The sequence below is a fragment of the Dipodomys ordii genome, unplaced genomic scaffold, assembly GCF_000151885.1.
Source record: "Dipodomys ordii isolate 6190 unplaced genomic scaffold, Dord_2.0 Scaffold201, whole genome shotgun sequence".
NCBI lineage: Eukaryota > Metazoa > Chordata > Mammalia > Rodentia > Heteromyidae > Dipodomys > Dipodomys ordii.
The window spans coordinates 428,948-444,418 of record NW_012267417.1 but is presented as its reverse complement, the minus strand read 5'-3'; the positions used below and the strand labels follow the sequence as shown (position 1 = coordinate 444,418).

The 15,471-nt window shown below is 38.9% G+C and overlaps 1 long non-coding RNA gene across 1 annotated transcript in view; it reads left to right on the top strand.

Annotated features, from left to right (window-relative positions):
• Positions 1–13,724: 13,724 nt before the first annotated feature.
• The window catches only part of LOC105999807, a 13,670-nt gene continuing 11,923 nt past the window's right edge, over positions 13,725–15,471 (top strand). Inside the window, exon 1 of the long non-coding RNA XR_001175760.1 lies at positions 13,725–13,734. This is a non-coding gene — a long non-coding RNA (uncharacterized LOC105999807). The remainder of the gene's footprint in view (positions 13,735–15,471) is intronic.

Genomic DNA, 15,471 nt, shown 5'->3' with positions numbered 1-15,471 from the left:
GGCGCATGCGGCGAATACTCAGCAAAGGCGAGGAGAAACCGCCAGGGCCGCCCGCTTCCTTCTCCTCTGGTCGCTGAGGACGCCAGGCCCAGCTGGGCCCTTTGTGACGTCACCCGGCAGGGGCCACCGCAGTGCGCATGCGGGCTGTGGCCGCGTGACACCTTCATTCACAGCATGGCGAAAGGAGGCTCCGCGAGGACCAGCAGGCCGCAGGCCATCCGTGGAGTGGGAGCTCGCAGTCTTCCCCGTTGCCCCTCGCTGGCGTTGGCTCCAGAAAACTGTCGCGTCCTGGGCCTGGCTCCTATTTAGACCTTGCCAGCAGCACAGGGTGGCCCTGAGCTGGGTGCACCTCATCCTGATGGTCCTGTTTGCATGTCGTGTTACAGTGTTAGGTCACACCTCAGATTAGGGTTAGAGCAACCTTGTAGATGATCTTTGCTAGAGTCTAAGTATCAAAAAATACAAAGGAGGTGTAAAAAACTAAAACCCTAACCCTCCCCAACTGTGTTTCATAAGTACATGAGGGAATGCTCTAAGTCCTAGGCTATAAAAATCATGGCAAATGAAAACAATATAGAGAATGCACATCACTCCAGTCAGAACAGCCATCATCAAGAATACAAACAATAACAAGTGCTGTCAAAGATGAGTGGAAAAAGAAGCTCTAATACACTGTTGGTAATAATGTAAATTAATACGACCACTAAGGAAACCATTATGGAAATTCCTCAAAAATATAAAAAAAAGTACAACCACATGATGAAACTACCCTATTTTGGGGCATTATGCAAATAAATGCAAGTCAGAGTATAAAAATTGTACATGCACACTAATATTCTTTGCAATACAATTCACCATAGCCAAGTCATGGAAAAGCTCAGATGCCATACAAACTACCACTGATGGTGAAACTGTGATACACACACACACACACAGCAACCCCAAAAGTAATAGATGGAAAGCAATAGTAATTAGGCCAGAAATTAATGAAATGGATACCTAAAACTATACAAAGAATGCATAAAACAAAATGTCAGTTTTTGAAATGAAGTGAGATTGGTAAATCCCTAGTGGAATGGAGAAAAAAAAGAAAATTAGATATGAAAAAGGAAGTATAACAAGAAATTCCTATAATATTCAAAGTATCATTAGGAAATACTTTAAACTTACATACTAATAAATTGGAAAATGTGGAAAATGATACATTCTTAATTCATTTGATCTATGAAAATTGAAATCAGAGGATATGTCTTTAAATAGATCAATAGCAAGCTATGAGATTGAGCAGTAATAGTCTCCCAACAGAGAAGAGTTTCAAGACAGCTTATATTCACTAATACCTTTTATTAGATTTCAAAAATATAACGGGTATTTCTGAAATGATTCCCTAACATATACAGTGATATTCAAAATCAATAAAGACATGTAGAAAAAGAAAATTACAGATTAATTTCTTTGGTGATCACAGGTACAAAAATTAATAGTGTGTGTGTGTGTGTGTGTGTGTGTGTGTGTGTGTGTGTGTGTGTGTGAAAACACCAATTCACTATAATGGTTTCATTGCAGGGATCTAAGGATAATTCATTATACATAAGCCAATAAATGTAATATAGCACATAAAGAGAATCAGGACATAAATTGCATGCACATCTCAATGCAAATAGAAATAAAAATTTCTTCATGATAAAAGACTCTGAAGAAACTAGGAATAGAAGGAAATAAACTTCAAAATAATAAAGCGTATAAAATACAAACCTATAGCTGACCTCATAGTAAATGGAGCAAAGCAAAGATTTCAAGTCAGAGATCAGACAAAGGTATCCACGTTCCCCACTCTTACTCACTATACTACTGGAGTACCTAGTGTATAGCAATAAAGTTAGAGAAAGAAATAAAAGAGATTCAAATAGGGAAATAAGTCATATTATCCATGTTTGCAGATGATATGAATCTATACTTAAAAATTTCCTAGATTTTTGATACACATTTTCCACCGAGTAACAGCATGTAAATGAACACACAAGATTTGATAACAAAAAAGTTTTTCTCTTCACTCGACACCTAGGATTATAATCTTGTACTTTGTATATATGGTCTTTAGGCTGTTCCATTTTCATTCTTGTCAAGTTTACATAAGGTTCTTATGATAAAATATTCCCCCTTCCCCTACACCAAAACAAGGTGAGCCTTTTAGCAATGGATCCCTTCCCCCATGAATCTCCAAAGTCCCTAAGTACTAAAAAATTAAGTCCTGTTTATCTCCACTGGAAAGTAGTTTACTTGTGGGCAGATCCTTTTTTAAAGTTCCACCATGGGAAGAAGATGTTGCAATAAGGAAATAGTGTTGTTTAGACCACTGGGCACTCAGTGGCCTCTCCTCTTAATTCTCTTTGCTTTGTTGGGTTGATGCTTCCTTTCCAAGGTAAGCCCAGTCAGCTGCAAGTTGAATCAGGTGATATTTATAACAGCTGTCACTTAAATGTTTCTACCCTTTCCAACCCTTCTTCCAATGTCCATCCTAAAACATAGAAAAGAATTATGGTGAATATGATGATCTGGCACCTTATAAAGGCAGCATAAAAGTAAAAGTAGAAGTAAGAAAATAATTGAACTAATGGCAAGAAGGCTGTTGACAAAGCCCAATGGCTCAGCAAGAAGGAAATACAGCATTAAAATGCATTCTAGCAAAGCACTGAGTTATACTAAGATAAGACATAGTACTGGATACATGAAAATTATGGCTTTTATATTAGAGTTCTTCTTGTTAAATCAGAAGAGAAAACAGATTGGAAGATAAACCTAGAAGACTGAGATTCAAGAAACAAACACAATTTATGAGGCATGTAGTTGAATTTTAACCTTCTCTCTAATAAATCTGCTGAACTTGAATCTGACATGCTTCAACAAAATTAAAGCAGCATTGATGTTACCAACCACTCATAATCAATCAAAGGAATCTCTTTCATTCCCCTCAAGAAGCCTGGCTCTGTGGAATATATGACCAGGCAGACAACTGACTTCATCCTGACTTCCAGAGAAGTCATGGAAAAACAGAAGCAGTAACCCCTGTCCTCTAAGATGTTCCAATCCTAATTCCTTTGGCAGATGCAATTTTGTCTGTTATCATATTAATGTTACCACATTATCTACCACGTTAAAACTTGACAAAAGATTGACGGTAGTTCCAATGTCAAGTGGGAAAGGAAGAAATGGTTTGATACCAGTGATAGTTGGAAAGTGGGGGCTGATGGACTGACTATCCCAGGGATACTCTGACATGTACCATCTGCAGAGATGAGAACAATTGGAGTGATCAAAAGAAGGAAACAAACAAATGCCCCACCCTACTTAGTTTTGAAACACAAAGGCCAGATTTGTGGGTCACTGGAAGAAACAATTCATGGAGTCTACTAATCTCAACCAGAAACTAGCCAGTGAGAAGAGTTGCCACTAGAGAGCCACTAATTGAGTTGTAATTTTTTCTTAACTCATAATGATCTGGTTATGAAATGACTAGTGTTTTTATTTTGCTGCCTAGAAGCTCTAGATGGGGTTACCAAGAAATGTACAACCAAGATGTCTGAATTTCAAAGACAACACCCCTAACCTGTTCAGAATATCACTCAAATTGTAATGGTTACTTGGCAAAAAGTGCTCTTTTCCACGGGACAAAACTGCAGTTAAAGGACATGATCAGACAGAGATAAGAAACTTAAACACCTTACCAGTGGAGCGTTGCTGCTCCTTCCCTCCAAAGACCCTAAGCCCCATGGCCCCCATGGGGGGAACCCCAGAACTACAGAGGTCTGCCCACAGAATGCCAGTACAGAAGACTCCCAAGACACTGGTGCTGACCCAGAGAGTGCAATTAAAAGCAGAAAGTTTGGAGCTCCAAACCTGTGTAAAGACCCCCTCTCCCACCCCTTGGCCAGAGTACAGTGCAAAAATGCCCAAGCTGCTGATGCGGACAGCATCATCAGAGGCAGAGATGGGGAGAAACACTGACCCAGAGCGTCCACCACACAGCCCAGCCCACAAGAATCTCAACAGAACACAGAGCACAGTGGGAACCAGCAACCTGCATTGCGCAGAAACAGCTATCTGCCACAGCAGTATAACCCCCAGAGCTTGACCCAGGCCCCTGCCCCAACACCTGGACTACAGGTCCCACTAAAACTTGGAACTGTGTAAGTACCCCACGACCCATGGAGCACATCCAGCCAGCCAGGCTAGATCAAGAACACCTCAGGAAGGGAGCTTAAATGCCCAAGCCGGGAACAGTGCTGGTGGGCCACAGCAGCTAGCAGTGAAAGAAATCTGAACTGTGTACCCTAGGCAGGAGACCCAGTAGCTCAGGTCCAACCAGCATGCCCCAGGTGGGGGATTGGGAGCCAGGGACAGGCCTGGAGATCAGGTGTCTGAGCTGCACAACCTACTCATCCCAATTGAAGTCAGAAGCTGAGCACATACCTCAGCAGAGGGGGGAAAGTAGGGAACTGCACCCCCTGGGAATCATGCCCATGACAGCAAAAGACCTGTGTGTCCAGGGCAGAAGAATCAAAAGCCCAAACCCCACCAGAACCTAACCTGTATATCTCAGGCTGGGGATTGGGCAGCTCAGGCCCCCAGCACCTGATTATATCAGGAACTCATAGCAGACTCCAGCAACTGGGAGAGTACATCCAGCACACCTGATCTTGCCAAGTGCACCTGTAGGAGTAAACAGGAGCAGTCTAGGCTGCTCAGTCCTTGGCTAAAGGCAGGAACTGCCAGTGATCTACAGCAGAAAGCTGAGAACCCTATGTGGGTCAGATTAGCAGCTGGAAGTTGGCCTCTCCCCCAACAGAAACAAGACCAGGTAAAGACTCTCTCAGCCAACCCAGGGCCAAGAGCGAGCTTCATCAATTGATCCAAGCACCAACCCAGAACCAAGAAAAGACAGCCACCTATTGACCAAAACTGTCAGAATGTCAGATTAGTCTCCACTAATCCCTGAATACCCACAGAAAAATTACAAGATTTATCAATATCCAAGATAGCAAGAATTAAAGCAAGGAATATATCAGAAATTTAAAAGAACACAGAAAGGAAATATCAAAAAAGATGCAGGATTTCAAACAGGGGATGCATGCAAAAATAGATGCAGTATCCCCCTCGCTAAGAGATGAGAGTAATACTCTGAGAACCAACATAGAAGCCATAAATGCTCAATTTCCTCCATGCACATCACAATGGAATCCATAGATAACAGAGTGAACAAAATGGAAATTAGAATATCAGATACAGAAGACAAAATGAAGCAACTGGGAAAAAAAGTCACAGATATGGGAAAAAATCACTTAAATTATGAAAAATGGGAAATGCAAGAGCAAGGATACAGTGCCAAGAAATTTAACCTTCATATAATTGGAGTGGATAAAGGTGAGGAATATGCAAGCAAGGGAATGCAACACCTATTCAGCAAGATTATTAATGAAAATTTCCCCCATCTTAAAAGAGAACATTGTACCTACATAACAGAAGGATATAGAATATCCAACAAGCAGGATCCCAGGAGACACACTTCTAGGCACATTATGGTAAAAATGATAGATCTGAATAATAAAGAAACAAACTTGCACGCAGCAAAAACAAAGAAAGAGCTATAGTATAATGGGAAAAAAATCAGAAGCACTGCAGATTTCTCCACACAGACACTGAATGCAACAAAGGCCTGGGAAGGTACAATCAGAGACCTGAGAACCAATAACTGCCAGCACAGACTGATATACCCACAGCAAAGCTAGCATTCACATTCGATGGAGAAACTAAAATTTTAATAGTAAAGAAAAACTAAATGAGTTCATAAACAGTAAGCAGGCATTACAAAGAATACTAAGAGGGGGAATGCAACCTGAACAAAGCAAACAAGAACCGGGATCCGTATCAGGTAGGTATCAGTAGAAGTCCAACTTAGTAAGCACAGGAGGAAAAGAAAAAAGAAAAACTTAGGAAAACAGGAAATTGACAGGAAACACAATGCATCTCTCTATAATAACCATGAATACTAATGGGCTCAAATCACCAATCAAAAGAAAAAGAACTGCAGATTGGATCAGAAAACAAGACCCATCCATCTGTTGCCTTCAGGAGCTGCACCTTACAGCCAAACATAAAATCAAACTCAGAGTGAAAGGTTGGAGAAATACCTACCAGGCAAATGCTCCCAGCAAGAAAGCAGGAGTAGCTATCCTGATATCTGACAAAATAAACTTTTCATTAAAATCAATACAAAAAGACAAAGAAGCTGGGCACCAGTGGCTCATGCCTGTAATTCTAGCTACTCAGGAGGCTGAGATCTGAGGATCATGGTTCAAAGCCAGCCTGGGCAGGAAAGTCTGTGAGACTCTTATCTCCAATAAACCACTAGAAAAACCAGAAGTGGTGTTGTGGCTCAAGTGGTGGAGCGCTAGCCTTGAGCTAAAGAGCACAGGGACAGAGCCCAAGCCCAGAGTTCAAGCCCCATGACTGACCAAAAAAAAAAAAAAAAAAGGAAGAAAAGACAAAGAAGGACATTACATATTAATACAGGGAACAATCCAAGGAGGATAGTACCATTATCAACTTATAGTCCCCAAATATTGGTATACCCAAATATGTTAAGCAAATACTCTCAAACTTACAGAATAAAATAGATACAAATAATACTAGGAGACTTTTATACCCCACTCTCACCAAAGGACAGGTCTACCAACCAGAGGATTGGCAAAGAAGCCACTGAATAAAGTGAGGCCATATTTCAAGTAGAACTAATTGACATCTACAGAGTTTTCCACCTTAAAATGACACAGTACATATTCTTCTCAGCAGCTTATGGAACTTTCTCCAGAATAGACCATATCATAGTTCATACAGGAATTTAAGCAAATACAAGGGGATTGACATAATCCCCTGTATCCTATCCGATCACAATTCTCAATAACATAGCATACTGTAGAAATTACTCAAATACATGGAAATTGTACAGCACACTGCTAAGGATGACTTGGGTAACAGAAGAAATTAAAAAGTCCCTACAATTCAATGAAAATGAATACACATCACAAAGAAACTTGTTGGACACGGCCAAAACAGTTCTGAGAGGCAAATTTATCACTCTCAGTGTACACATGAAGAAAATAGAGACAGACCAAGTAAATAATCTTATGTTGCAATTAAAACTGCTATAGAAAAGCATAAAAAAATTGAACCTAAAGTTACTAGATTGAGCCAGATAACCAAAATTAGAGCTGAAATCAATGAGATAGAAACTAAGAAAACTATAAATAAAATTAATAAAACAAAAAGCTGGTTTTTTTAAAAAAATAATAAAATTGGTGGATCTTTGGCAAGATTAATTAAAAAAGAAGAAAGGAAACCCAAATCAATAAGATCAGGGATGCCATGGGAAAAATTACAACAAATACACAAAATATCTAAACAATTATAAAGAACTATTTCCAGAAACTATACTCACTAAAGAAAGAAAACCTGGCAGAAATGGATGAATTTTTAGACAATTACAAGTTGCCCAAACTGAACCAAGAAGAAATAAGTCAATTAAATAAGCCAATATCTTACAATGAGATAGAGGAAGCAATCAGAAGTCTTCCAACAAGGAAAAGCCCAGGACCATATGGATTCACTATGGAATTCTATAAGACCTTTAAAGAGGAAATAATATCCATACTCCTCAGACTCTTCCAAGAAATAAAAACAAGAGCTATCCCAAACTCATTCTACAATGAGTCTACACACATCCCCGAGCCAGGCAAAGACCCAACAAAAAAGAGAACTACAGACCAATGTCCTTGAATAACACAGATGCAAAGATCTTTAACAAAATTCTAGCCAACAGAATACAGAAATACATTTTAAAAAAATCATACATAACGACCAAGTTAGCTTCATCCCAGAGATGCCGGGATGTTTAACATATGTAAATCAATAAGTGTAATCCATCATATCAACAGATCCAAGGTCAAAAACCACATGATTGTCTCCATTGATGCAGAAAAGGCTTTTGATAAGATACAACATTCATTCATGTTAAAAAGCTCTGGAGAAAATAGGAATAGGAGGAACATTCCTTAAAATAATAAAAGCCATATATGACAGACCAATAGCCAATATTATGCTTAATGGGGAAAAACTACAACCAATTCTCCTAAAATCAGGAACAAGGCAAGGATGCCTACTCTCACCACTCCTCTTCAATATAGTTCTTGAATCCTTAGCCAGAGCAATAAGGCAAGAAAAAGACATTAAAGGGATCCACAGAAGGAAGGAAGAAGTTAAACTATCCCTTTTTGCAGATGACATGATACCAAACCTCCATGATCCCAAAAACGCCACCCCCAAACTCTTAGAACTTATAAACCTCTTCAGCAAAATAGCAGGATACAAAATCAACCCACAAAAATCAGTTGCCTTTCTGTACACCAACAATGTACAGCAGAAAGGGAAATCAGGGAAACAACCCCATTCACAATATCCTCAAAAAATATTTAGGAATTAACCTAACCAAAGATCTGAAAGAACTATTTAGTGAAAACTATAAAAACTTAAAGAAATTATAGAGGACACCAGGAAATAGTCTTGGATAGGCAGACTTAAAATAGTGAAAATGGCCATACTGCCAAAATTGATACACAAATTCGATGCAATTCCAATTAAAATCCCAATGACATTCATTACTGAAATACAGAAAAGAGTCCAAAGTCCTATGGAACAACAAAAGACCTAGAATAGCCAAAACAATTCTAGGCAAGAAAGACAAATGGGAGAGATCTTGATGCCAGACTTCAAACTCTACTACAGAGCCATAATAACAAAGACAGCTTGGTACTGGCACAAAAACAGACCCAAAGGCCAATAGAATAGAATAGAAGATCCAGAAATAAAACTACATGCCTACAGTCAGCTGATATTTGACAAAGGAGCCAAAGACATACAGTAGAAGAAGCACAGCCTCTTCAACTACTGGTGCTGGGAAAAGTTGGTGGGCAGCCACATGCAGAAAACTAAAATTGGACCCCAGCCTGTCACCATGCACTAACATCAACTCAAAATGAATTTAAGACCTTATCAAACTTGAAACTCTGAAACTATTGCAGGACAGAGTAGGAGAAACACTTGAACTTATAGGCACAGGCAGGAACTTCCTGAACAGAGACCCAGGGTCACAACAAATTGGAGAGAGACTCAACAAATGGGACTACCTTAATAATAAAGTTTCTGCACAGCTAAAGCTATCACAACCAAGCTAGAAAGACAACCAACTAACTGGGAAAATATATTTACCAGCAGTATATCAGACAAGGGGTTAATATCCAGTATATACAGAGAACTCAATAAACTAATCCCTCCCAAACCTAACACAACAATTACTAAATGGGCAAGGGAACTAAAGAGAGACTTCTCAGAAGAAGAGATAAAAATGGCAAAGAAACATATGAGGAAATGTTCACTATCCCTGGGTGTAAAGGAAATGCAAATAAAGATAACCCTGAGATACCACCTTACCCCAGTCAGAATGGCCCACATCCTAAAGTCAGCCAACAACAAATGCTGGAGGGGATGTGGAGAAAGAGGAACCTTATTACATTACTGGTGGGAATGTACACTTATACAACCACTTTGGAAAGCAGTCTGGAGGGTCCTCAGAAAGCTGAATATTTACTTCCCCTATGACCCAGTCATACCACTCCTAGTCATCTATCCTGAACAACAGGAACAAGGATACAAAGACACATGCACCTCCATTTTTATTGTAGCACTGTTCACAATAGCCAGGATATGGAAACAACCCAGATGCCCCACTACAGATGAATGGATCCAAAAATTGTGGTATGTATATACAATGGAATATTATGCAGCCATTAGAAAAGACAAAATATGGTGACAGTCACAGGGAAATGGATGGAACTAGAAGAAATCATGTTGAGTGAGGTAAGCCAAGAGTAAAGAGACAAAGGGCACATGGTCTCACTGATAAGTGGATGTTAAATCCAAAATGTAAGGTGATAGGACAAAGTAAACAAGACTTGAGAAACAAAGGACCTCCACTCATCTCATCAAATCATTACTAAATGACTCCATGCTTGCTGACTACATATATGGTATATATGTACACATTGGAGAGAAACTAGGAAGACACAGAAACAGAGGAAAACATACAAAAGTGGGACCCATCAGCTTCACTGGACATTGATCAAAACAAACTAAGCCACTCAATGACAGTGATGGGAGGAGGGAATGAGCGGGAAAGAAGGAACAGCTGACACTAAGGAAAAGGAAAGAAATGTACTTACCACCCTATGTGAAAGAAATAACTATTGTCAAAGCTCATAGAACTCATAAATTTTATAGACCATGATAAAGACAATTTGCCCTATGAAGGTTAGAATGTGTTTGAGACTTTAAGTATCACTATGCTGTGAAATTTGTCAAATTTATGTAATCACTTAATCACAATAAAAAATTCCAAAAAAATGAAACTTAAACACAAGCACAGGCAGTTAGAGCTCACTGCCCTGGAAACTTGTAGATTAAAATCCATAATCTCAGTGTAGCAACCCAAGTCATCCAATGCCCCTGTAGCTTTGAGTGTACAGAAACTGGTTTGCCTCTACCAAGTAACCAGTAGGTGAAATTGAGGGAGGCACCAATCAGGGGATTAGTACACCAACAAAGACACCCTCTTTTCATACTGGTGGGCAACAAGCTGTTTGCAAGAGAGCACCTGGCTGTAGTCTCTGCTTTAGGTGTCCACCATACTCAGGGGCTGGAAGGAGGGCAGTTCAACCTCATTCTGCCACATATCCAAAGCATCAGCTTGCTCTGAAACAAGACTGTGAGAATCCCAGGATGGTTAAAATATGTCAACATCCTTCTGATCTGGGAAGAAAGCAATAGATTGTTAAAAGCCCTAGGTGAGAATCCAAGAAGCATTAGGAAAAGAAAATGGGAGTGTTTTCCTTTTCACAGCAAAGAACTCCAAGAGAGTGAAGGGAGAAATGTGCTCAGGTCTGTGTCCCTTGCTTGCTTGCCCTGCAGAGTAGAGGGAAGTCCCATCACCCTGCCCTCCACCAGGTGCCCAAGCAAAAAGTAAATGTTCTGAAACAACTCCCCAGGGACAAATTGAATCCTATAGGGCAGAGGAACTGCAAATACTATCTTAATATCTGTAAAAGACTTAATAGCTATAAAAGAAGCTATCATCCCAGAATTTAATTAACCACACAAGCAAGAACCATAACCTCTCTTGCTACCAGGTATAAATTCAGCTGAAGCCAAATGAAAAAAGTAGTATTATTCTCACTGTTTTAACTTCCCTCTTGAAATACTCTTACAGTGGAAGATCAACAGCTGAAGTGCAAATCAGCAAATCAGTTACAAAACAGACAAACTCTGTACAAGGCCAGAAAAAGAAGACCGATGTTAAAATATAGATTAAAATATAGCAAATCTTCTTTCACTAGACCATAAAGTTATTTCATTGTCCACCTGTTCGAGGATTAAGCATGGGTATATAATCTTTTCTAGACAGAGTTTCCATAACATTTCAGTGATAGACCTGTTATGAGTTTTATGTTGCTCAGTTTCCTTTGAATAAAAAAGTTAAAGAACTATCATAAAATTTTTATGTGTCTCTTTGGAAAAAAGAGAAGCAAAGTAAGATTTGGTTGAAATTAGGAGTATGATTTTTAACAAATATACAAATTACAGTAATTGGCAATAATGTATTTTAAATTTTCATTTATGTCCCATGCAAAAGGATTTTAATATACATCCATATAGGAGTTCAAGATTTGTCAAACTAAGTAAGAGCTTAAAATACATCATATAAAGAAAATAAGAGTTGGTAAATCATTAACCTGTTTGTGTTGTTTCCATATGTATAATTACAATAATGCAATTTAGCTGAAATAGAGTCTACAATTATTTCATCCTGAGTCTTCCTTAGTTTCATGATATTCATAATAGTTTAAGCTTCTAATTATTTTTTATCTAGTGCAATGTGGAACACAAAGAGAAAAACATGTTTATTTTATTGCTAGGCATAATGTTTTTTCTCCCCTCTCCAGGATAACAATTTCGTTTCCATAGACCTATGCATAAGCCTAAAGACCCTCTGCCAACATGGCAATTGCAATGTTTTTCATAAAGGATAAAAGGATAATATAAGACACATAAAACTTTAGAATTTGGGGAAGAATGTTTGGGCCCATCTGTTCCCACCTAGGAAATTGCTATGCAAATTACTGGTGTGGTGGGTGCTCAGGTGTGCTACACAGACCTGCTTCTGGGAGAGAGGGATTCATTTCCCTAGCTGCTTGGAGTACAAGTGGTTGATGGTCCTTACCTAAGATGCTTCCACTAAAGCACCATGAGCCAAATGGAAGGCTCTTAAGATGACCCTGTGAGTAAAATGCTTGGCTGACACTAGCAAGGGATGAGTAATGTAGGGGTTGGATATCTTGGCTCTCTTGCCTGAAAGCAGGAGACTCTGAAGTCTTTCCTCACTCCACTGCTCCTAATGGAATATGGGAGTATCTGAAGCCTCACAGTGACTGCAATGAATTCCAGTTTCTTCTCCCTCTCTCCCTCCCTCCCAGTCCACAGGCTTTCTATTGATCTTGCTAGCTATGTGCTTGAATGGGGATAATCAAGAAATCTAATAACAACAGATGCTGGAGTAGATGTGGCCAAAAGGGAACCCTATCACATTGTTGGTGGGAGTGTAAACTTGTTCAACCACTTCGGAAAGCAGTATGGATGGTCCTCAAAATACTACACATAGAGCTCCCCTATGACCAATCCCACTTTGGGGCATTTAGCCAAATGATCTCAAACAAGGCTGTATTAAGGCTACCAGCACATCTATGTTTACTGCAGCATTATTTACCATAGCTAACATATGTTACCAACCCAGATGCCTCTCATTAGATGAATGGATCAAGAAAATGTGGAAGATAGATAGATAGATAGATAAATAGATAGATAGAATGGAATTCTATGCCTCCATCAGAAAGAATGGCATTGCCCCATTTGTTAGGAAATGGAAAAACTTGGAAAAAATTATATTAAGTGAAGTAACCGAGGCCCAAAGAAACATAGGTCCCATGGTTTCCCTTCTTTGCAATAACTAGTATAATTCCAAGACAAGCAGAAAAGGTCAAAAGCTATGTACAAAAGACCACATAAGATGATGCTAAGCAAAATGAACCCCAAGATAGAGACACAAGTGGTTTTTTCTTTCTTGCTGTTGTTTTTAATGTACTTATATCATGTTTTTTTTTGTTCCTTTTGTATGTTCTTCCCCCATGGTATAACCCCTGTTTTCACTGTATTTGATTCAGGTGACCTGCATCTTGTATATACGTTTTTCTAATTTGGGGAGAGTAAGGGAAATAACAAAATGCTGAAATAAGGTTACAGGATGACCCATTTTAACAACAATATGTACAAGACACTACGTTGGAAATGAATTTTACAGCTTTTTTGGGTGGGGAGGAGAAGTTGAGGAGGTGGTGATGGAAGGGATGGTAGGGGGAAAACAAAGGAGGAGTTAAAAATACTGGACAGGAAATGTACTTATTACCTTACTTGTGTAACTGTAACCCTTCTGTACAGTATTTTTACATTAAAATATATACAAGAAGATATAATACCATGGGCTTCATATTTGAAACTCTATATTGAACACATTTTGTACCCTGTAAACTTTTAATTCATACACCTTCACTTTTCTGTTTCATTGAGACAAGCTGTACCTATGTAGCTCTGGCTGATCAGAATTCCTGTTCGTCCTGCTTCAGCCTCTGGAGTGTTAGGATTTTGAGCATTCAATCCACTCCTAACAAAATTAATTGTAATCAATTCCACTGACTTCAAGCAGTTCCTATCTTTTCATACTAAATTTGTTAACAGATTAAAAAAGTTCAAGTACTGACTACTTACTAGTATGGAGTAAGGATAATGGCAGTAATTAAATAAAGCCTGGGTGATCATAGCAACTAGTTACTTTCTTCCTTCTTTTTCCTGTTCATTTCTGTTAGTAGACATTTACAGCTCAATCTGCAAATAGTTACCTATAGAGCTAACAGGACTGTGTGTTCACAAAAGTCCTAATTCATGAATTTGATAAAAAGTACTATAGTAATGAGTTCCTAAATATTTCTGAAGACAGAGAAAGTAAACTTGACGAGTTTGCATAGTTGAAAAACAATTTTAAGGTGCACATTTAGAAATTCTGCTTTGGCCAGGTGCTGGTGGCTCACATCTGCCATCCTAGCTACTCAGGAGGCTCAGATCTGGAGGACCTCAGTTGGATATCAACCAGGATAGAAAAGTCCATGAGACTTCATCTCCCATTATCTAGCAAAATACTAGGCTAGAGGAATGACTCAGGTAGTGCAAGCAAGCCAGTGAGTGTGAGGCCCTGAATCCAAACTCTCCTTCCTCCTTCCCAAAAAAACTGCTGCTTTAATAACATTCAAGGATAAATAGGAATGGAAGCCAGTGGTGTTAGGGGAAGCATAGGAAGGGCCTACCCCTGGTTCACCAGCTTGTACTCACTCAGTGAGCCACTGATTTTTTAATGAACATGGCAGCTGTCTCAGACCTCCAGAAACAGTCCAAACTTAACATACTTTCACATTGTTACCTTTGTCAAGATTGATTTCCCAAAAAGAATATGTTCAATGAAAAATTTCTTTGAAAATCAATGCTTTGGAATACTACTGGAGAACGCAATAATATATTTCTATTATACACTTCTAAACTTGTTCTATTCCAAGTTTAGCCAATGTTAACAGAGTGTCTGACAGAGTGTCTTAGTCTTAACCTTAATCTACTACTTGAACTTTCAATTTCGACAGATGACAACAAAAGTAAAAAAAATGATCAGAGCTAGCACCTGTTAAATATTCATATGTTGTATACTGAAATATAGATTTTTAAAAATACATATATAGGATTCATAAAAGAATCATCAATCGCTAAGGTTCTGATGGGAAAATTTACCATCAATTTATGCAGAGATAAATTTATACATATATATTATTACTACAACACAACTGACTTTTTTATTTCATTTTTTATTGTGAAAATACAGAGGGATTACAATTACATGGGCAAGATAATGAGTACATTTCTTATCAAGCATTGTAGCCTCCTCCTTTGTTTCCCCTTCCCATCCCTTCCCATCTTCCCCCTGCCCCATCCAATCCTCCCTGCTCCCCCTGCCCCCCCAAAGTTGTAAAGTTCGTTTTCTACATAACGACTTGTACATTTCATTGTTATAATGGGTCCACCTGTATCCCTATTTAAATGATTTGTTTTTCCCCTTCCCCTCCACAAATTATACCAACATACAGTGAAGGTAGGGGTTATACTGTGGGGGAGGAACATACAAAGCAACAAAGAAATAATCTTACAAATGTGTTA